Below are 8,004 nucleotides of genomic sequence, written 5' to 3' on the forward strand. Positions count from 1 at the left end.
GACCTCTGAAGCACAAGACAGTGTGTGCTTATGGCACCCATAAGCCAAGATCGCCGATGGTGAAGAACTCGTCTCCTTCAAGTGCTACTGATCACTGACGAAGTTACGGGCATGCAGGCGAGTACTTCGTGTGTGGCTGCGAGTGTTGGTGGCGCCGTTCAAGAGCTGCTGCCGAGCACTTCACACACGGACGAAACATCACGTGCGAGCACAGGAGGCACTTCTGAACTTTATGTGCCGCACTCTGCATCGCCGGAAGCATCAGGTGATCAAAATGTCGCGGGTTCTCTCGGCATTTCATGCGATGACGCCACGCCGTCCATGAGCACCGGCGCATCATTCAGGAGCATCTGGAGCCGCGTTTTGTGTCGCCAGAAACATCAGGAAGTCGTCGCGAAAGTGCAAGCGAAGCTGAGTTCCGTGTCCATGACGGCGAGGCGCTTGCTAGTACAGAACCAACGGATGAGTTTATTGTATAAGTCATGGCCCCAAACGCACTTTTCACGAATGCCAAGTGCAAGCAGTGCTCGCAACCAGGACTTTCTGTCCAGCTAGGAACAAGCGGTGCCGTCGCAAAGGAGTCATCACCGCAGAAAGAAAGCTGTAGAATTATTGATGTGAAATTGAGTGCTATACAAGGTGTAAAAGGCATTGGCAAAAGAGCAACAGTTTTGAACGATTTCTGGTCGATAATGAATGTGTCTCACAGTGGGTTACACCATAAGACATTTCAAGAACATCTGAGATCTGAAGTCTGACCGGCCAGTGAGACAACTCTTACCAATATTTTTTCTGATGCTGTGGCAGCCTTGCGCACTGTTTACAGCGAGATCGATGCTAACTTTAATAATAATATTACAGTTGTCTATGATGGGACATGGCTGAAAAGTGGCCACACATCTCACGTAGGTGTTGGCACTGTCATTGAGTTCTACACCGGACTGGTACTCGACTGTGTCGTACTTTCAAATCGGTGCCACGGATGCACGGTGGGCCCCAAAGAAGGAGATGACGGTTATCATGACTGGAAAGCATCCCACCTCTGCCAAAAAAAACACGGACGTTAAATCTGGCAGAATGGAAGTTGAAGCTGCCTTACTCCTATTTAGAAGGTCCTTTCAAAAGCACGGTTTGCGATACACAAACATTGTTTGTCATGGGGACAGTAGAACCTTCTTGGCACTCTGCGAAGGTGAGACATACGGTTTTATCCCCTTCACAAAGGAGGATTGTGTGAACCATGTCAAGAAAAGGATGGGTACAGCCCTGCGTGCTCTCGTCACAAAAAGCAAAAAGGGTCGGCCTATCGGTGGAAAAAGTCGCCTCACTCAGGATTTAATTAAAAGTGGACCAATTACTATGGCAAGGCGCTGCACGATCACGGCAATGTTGAGGAGATACAGAAAGCTGTGATGGCAACTTTTTACCACATAACATCCACCAATGAAGACCCACATCACGAACTTGGCCCCCAAGGACCACAGAGTTGGTGTCAACACCAGGCTTCAGAAGCAGAGGCCGTCATGTTCCTTCCTAGGGCAGCCAAGCCACGCTCGTAGTGAGCCCTTCCACAGGGGAGGAGACGGCCCTTCCGGACTGCACGGAGGACTCCAGGCTGCCGCACTGGCGCCGTGGGTCCCTCGTGGCCGCGAGAAAACCGAACGCAGAGGGGATGTGCCCTCCCACAAGTACCAGCTTGTAAGGCATGTCGCAAATGCATTGCTGCCTGCCTACCAGCGGCTTTCTGATGTTCAGCTCCTCAGCCGATGTCTCGGGAAAAAAACACAAAATGGTGCTGAAAGCCTGCATTCAGTGATTTGGTCACTGCTGCCAAAAGATAAAAATGCATCTTTGATTGCAACAGAGACGGCTGTCAAAGAGGCAGTTTGCAAGTACAATGCAGGGAACCGCTGTACTTGCACAGAGTACTGTCCTACACTTGGGCTGCAAACTAGCCAACATGCTCTTCACAGAGCAGCGGAAAAGAAAGGCAGCACAAGCACTTCAATCTCAAGGCAAGGCATCCAAAAAGCCTCGTGTTGAAAAGGACACAAAAGACTTTATAACCCCGGCGCCTTTTGATGAGTGAAATAAAAGGTGCAACTTCGGAAGCCATTTTCTCAAAACTGCTTTTTTTTTGTCATCTGCTCTGATTGTTCCGCTGATTTCCTCATGACCGCTGGGGCTATGTTGATAAGGTTTTTTTCGCTGCATTACTTGAGAAATGGTTCAGGTCGTGACATTCTTGGTCTTCCGGCACATCATCTGCTGAATTACTGATTCGACTAGGTGCTCACTGTCCAGATGCCTGTTGCATGCATGCCTGTTGTTGATGCATGCACTGGAGATTGCACACCTCAATATGATGCGCCTCAACCGTGCACTGATCTATGCAGCAGATATATGCAGGTAAAACATGAAACAGATGCATAAATTCCCTGTGCGGTACAAATAGCCTGCATTTACATATATTTGTTTTCTGTCGCCTGTTCTTTGCGGGAGGTACAGGAACACCGCATACTACCAGTCTGCCATTTGGATATGGCATAGGCTGGGCAAGAGGAACAGAAGACCGCTACCAAGTTGTATGGTGCTCAAAATTCAAAGTTCATTCCCATCACAGCACTATACAGGCTTCAGATATACTGAATACTAAAGAGAATAACGCCAGTCACAAACTCAGAAGTAGTGATTGGTAGCATGCATATATTGTGACAAGGTAGCAGGTATTAAGCATTTCACGTGGAGTGATACCGTGAAAGCAAACTATGAACAATATTTCTTAGGAGGATACAAAACGTTCCATAATAAGACCATAACTGCCAGACTGCCAGAAAAAACACAAAAATTTAGCAATTCACTGATAGCAAACTCCACAAATCAGATGTCACACATGCAACATCACTACAAGTGCGAGCGTAAAGGTTATAACACCGCAAGAGGTCACTATTGAGTGAATCGGCACGTGATAAAAGTCATCCCTCCACAGTACACACAATCACTGTGAGTAAAATGTGCAGTCCTGTTTACAACATGGATGGATGATGGATTTTTATGACGCAAGAGCATCTGGGGCCAAAGAGCGCCAAGGCACAAGGTATTTTCGTCTTCTCAAAGAGGGGTCAATGACCCATTTTCCAAGCATTTCACCCTATACATGGCTTGCACTGACATCGCAGCTAGGAACCCTGGAATACTGTTCCACAATGTTGGCGCAGTTGCAACAGCCATAGTGCAGTTCTTGCAATTCGCGCGTACTGTGTACTTTCAATGGCATCGCGATGGTTATCTGCGGTGCTGTTGGATGCTCCAACCGCACTTGTGGGGCGAAATCAACAAACACAAACTTTTTTAGCCTCCCAAAGATCATTGAGCATCAAGGTGACCGTACGAAAGCTTTATGCGCGAAGTGACGGGATGTGTGGCCGGTTCGGATAAAAAGCGCCAATCTCAACACCGAAAGGATGGGCATACGTGTTTGCGGTGCCCACTTTGTAAAAGATAAACCCGTTGCATGATGTACGAGCGTAGCAAAACATCTCATTTTAAACAAATTTCTCTTGCATTTGTAGGCAGACCATCAAAACTGTGGGAGGAGGCGGACCCAGACTAGGTCCGTACGCTTTTGCTCAGCTACAGCGCAAAACATGGTGATCCCAGACCCCACGCTCGTGCAGCAAGACAACGGACCCATAAACGTGCGGCTCAAGCAGAGCGTCAGGCTGAGGCATTGGGAACAATGGAGGTAATGATTTTGGATTTGGATATGTGGCTTTCCCTTTGTATTGGGCGGTCCTTATGGAGAAACCTCCGAAAGTATCCTAGCCTATTTTTTAGTCTTCCTCGTCTTCATGGAGATTTCTCTCCACAATGCCAATCGACGTTTGGTTGTTTCCACCGCATCTTCCACGGCATCTGCCCCTCCGATATCCGCTGTTTCAATGGCAGCCGAACTGCCATCCAGTGGCCGGAGTGGCGGGAAACCAAGGGCCTGCGCAAACAGGGTTCCCACCGGATGTTGTGGCTGAAGCACCGGACAGGTCAGAACTACGTGTCCGGCCGTCTCTTCCCCTTGTTGGCACACCACACACGTCACCTCCGCTTCGGTTGAGTCTTGCCTCTTGCATTCGGCCCACCAAAGTTGTGTCCATAGCACCCCAGCACGTGCCTCGAAAAGCAGTAAACGTCCTGCAGAGTTATCGTAGAATTTCTCCTGCTTGATCTCAGTCTTCCGAGCGCAACACGTACTGAGGGCTGACTTATTCTCCATGGTCATCTTCCAACGCTGCGTCTCGGCTGATGTAAAGGACATGTGGGGAGCGGAAAGGAGGCGGTATCGGAGTCGTGTTTCCACCAAAGCAAGGATGGGTAGAGTGAGACCCGAGTGCAGAGAACATCTGTGGGTAACCGGCAGATTGGGTGCAAAGTTGCGGTAAGTGTGGTCTACATGTGGACAGGATCAGCTGCCAAAACACATAATGGTACCCTTTGGGCGTGTTGACAGGGGCTGTTAAGTGTGGCCGAGGACTTTGACCTGGTCGTTGGGAACTTGCACAGGTGTGAAGGGCAGTGGACATCAAGGAACCGGTCATCAACTATCGACTATGCAGTTACGTCCAAGCGATTGACGGAGTATCTCTCGAGGATGACGATTGACGAAGAGGGTGTAGCTTGGGCAGCGACCACAACCAGATTCTGGTAGAGTTTGGTGGTCTAGTCAAGGAAGTAGGGGAAGATTCGGAGAGGAAGTGCTTCCTATCGGAGAGGGAAATAAATCAAATGACGGGGTATTTGGAAGAGACGCCAGCAGAAACCTGCCAGGAAATGGTGGAAGCGGTACGAGCTGCCCTTCGGAAGAAGAAACGGGCGGGAAGGAAGAGAAGAAAGCATACGCCTAAGAGATGTTGGGACGACGAAATTCAAAATGCTGTCGCAGTGAGGAAGGAAGCCTGCCGTAACCACAGAAGGGCAGTTAAATCTGAACAACCAGAGCAGACCTGCAGTGACTTACGGGAAATATATAAGAAAAAGAAGCAGATTGCAGCTGAACGGATCCAGCAGGAAATTCGAATGATGGACAGAGGTTTTCGGAGGGCTTAAGGAAAAGTGGCCAAAATGCCCCAAAGAAATTCTGGCGTTTTCTAAGGAGAACATATGGTAGGGCACCACCACAACCCCAGTTGTTACACCCAGAGACCCACAAAATCTTGTCAGCGCCAGAGGGACTGGCAGTTATGACACAACGGGTCGTGCAACAGTTCACCAAACGGGAGAAGGGGGATGAGACAATTGGCGAAGACCACAAGACAGGACCCGAAGGAGACTTGCGCAAATGGCGGGGCCCCATTGGGAAGCTGGAATTCAAACGTGTGATCGCTGGCATCCAGGGGAATACAGCGGCGGGCTTGGACAACTTCCCTGCGACTCTCCTCAACAAAATGGGGCCAAGAAAGGGTGAAGCACTGCGAGAGGCCCTCAGTGAGGTCCTCCACTCAAGAGACATACGTACCCAAGGGCTGGCTAGTAGGCCGAATGTTTTTCTTGTACAAAGGAGCTGGCGACCGAAGTGACTGTGCTTCCTACAGGCCAATCACGGTGACCCCTGTACTGTACAGGGTTTTTGCCCAAGTCCTGCGTCGTCGGAACGAAGCTTGGGCGGAAAGGTCATCCATCTTGGGTGAGCTGCAGAACGGCTTTCGCACAGGACGTCGACTGGACGACAATCTGTTCGTGCTCACACAATGCATTGAAACTGCAGGGACACAAGGAAGACCACAATGGGCAGCTTTTCTCGATATAGAGAAGGCGTACGATGGAGTGGACCATGCCAGGCTTTGGCAGATACTTAGTGAGAGAGGTCTGCCCATGACGGTAGTCGATAGGGTCAGGGTGCTGTACACAGCGGCATCGTTGGTGGTGGAGTGGCAGGGCCTTCAATCGGAACCAATTGCTATAGAACGTAGTTTGAAGCAGAGATGCCCTCTGTCCCCGCTTCTATTCATGCTAATGCTGAGTGACCTGGAGTGTGACCTGGGGACGTGCGGAGCAGGTTCCGACCTGTCATACATGGTTGAAGGCGAGGTCCAGTCTCAAAAGCTCCCTGTCATGCTGGTGGCAGACTCAAGGGAGGAACTCCAAAGGCACCTAGACGTGTGCAGCTTGCGAGCCGGACAGCTGGGACTCCAGTTCAGCGCTCACAAGAGTGCAGTAATGACCTGGGGATCTCCCGAGACGTGGGACGTTGGGCAAGCATTTACACTGCTGGTCAGGGTGATCCCATCAGTGTCGTCGTACCGCTACCTTGGCGTGCAGCTCACCGCTGGCGGAGATTACCTCGTCGCCCATGAAAAAGGGTACATGAGAAGGCTCCAAGAGGCCAGCATGTACTCAAAGCACGTGCGTTGTGGGCTTTCAGCCGCATGGAGGTGGTTAGAGGCCTATGGAAGGCGGTAATGGTAGCTGGGCTCACTTTTGGCAATGCGGTGCTGTGTCTGTCGCCTGCTACCCGAGAGTTTTCAGAGCGATGGCAATGAGGTGGGCAGACAAGCACTGGGTACAGGGTGAAGTTGGGTGGTCTGTGTTCGAGGCACGAGAGGCAGTGGCAAAGCTGGGTTTTGAAATCCGGTCGTGGGTCCTGGGTCAAAAGTGCTCGGTGAATCGGGTCCAACACTACCTTCTATACTCGGGACTGTCCACAAGATGGGTGAAAAAGAGTCTGGGGTTTAGCGATCGAGTTCGAGGTCCCCCTCCCAGCTCTGTGCGACCTGATCCAGACGTTGTTGCCGCTTCTTGGTTGTTTTCGCCGCAAGTGGAGCAGGACATTGGCGTAGAAGACTGCGAAACAGGTAAGCGTCTTTTTTATTTTGTGCATTTGGGGCTGTGTGCGGCAAAACAAAAAATTGGGGAGGGGAGGAGGTACTGAGTTTTTTTTTTTTTTAAGGGGGGGGGGGGGGGGGCACCCCTGATGCCACCCTCTTGCTTCTTTGCCAGCCTCCTATCCCTCAAGCCCTACTACAATGCTTCCCCCCTCCCCATCCCAACATCTCAAGTTCATTTTTTTTTGCAGCACATGATGAACTACAGAGCAAAATTTATTTTTTTTGCAGGGATTTCAGTCCAGACAGACATTAAAATGGGCGACATCGAAGCATTGGAGAAGGAATGTGTGGCACTCAATGAGCGCCTTTACACTTCACGGAATGAAAACAAGCTGCTGGAACTGACAGAAAATGCCCTCAAATGTGGTGACACTAAGGTTGTGTACTACACTAGCATGGCAACTTCACAATTCTGTATGCAGTGTTTAATGTCCTAGAGAGGTGTGTATCACACAATGCAAATAACTGTTTGGTTAAGTTCCAGGAGTTCCTGTTCTTCATGACGAAGTTGAAACTGAATTTGCACATTACTGACCTCGCCTTCGGGTTTAATGTGTCGGATGCCACAGTGTCGCGCATATTTGACAAATGGCTGCATGCTGCCTAGTTCCATCTAAAGTCCCAAATATTTTGGCCGCAACAAAGCGCTCTCCACCAGACAATGCCACAAGCATTTTATGATTCTTTTGGGGAAAATGTTGCCGTCATAATCGAATTCTTTGAGATAAATATAGAGACCATCTTCGTATTTACCAAGAAGTGAGACATGGTCTCAAATAAAGGCAGCAATACGGCAAAGTATTTAATTGGCATTGCACCACAAGGAATTGTCAACTTCATCTCTGAAGTTTGGGGCTGGGAAGGGCGCTGTAGTGACGGGCACATAACTGAGCACTGTGGACTTTTATACCTCTGTTACATGGGCACTTTAACGGCCGTTACTTATCAACGGCCGCTAAAGTGCCCGTTATTTACTTATCAACTTGTGGCAGGATCACCTTGCCGAACTGCGAGCGCAGAAACACAATGCGCCCGTGTATGCAAGGATGACGGCCTGTGCAACCAGCTCGCAAGCGAGGAATTTAGGCACACTGTGTGCGTCACAGTCAAGCAGATAAAGCACAAG

General features: G+C 49.8%; 1 pseudogene; it reads left to right on the forward strand.

The window, feature by feature from the left end:
• The first annotated feature begins 482 nt into the window (after window positions 1–482).
• Window positions 483–1,559, forward strand: LOC149345870 (uncharacterized; annotated as a pseudogene).
• Window positions 1,560–8,004: the final 6,445 nt, after the last annotated feature.

The sequence above is a fragment of the Amblyomma mixtum genome, chromosome 4, assembly GCF_055824585.1.
Source record: "Amblyomma mixtum isolate Tamu chromosome 4, ASM5582458v1, whole genome shotgun sequence".
In the NCBI taxonomy this organism is placed as follows: Eukaryota; Metazoa; Arthropoda; class Arachnida; order Ixodida; family Ixodidae; genus Amblyomma; species Amblyomma mixtum.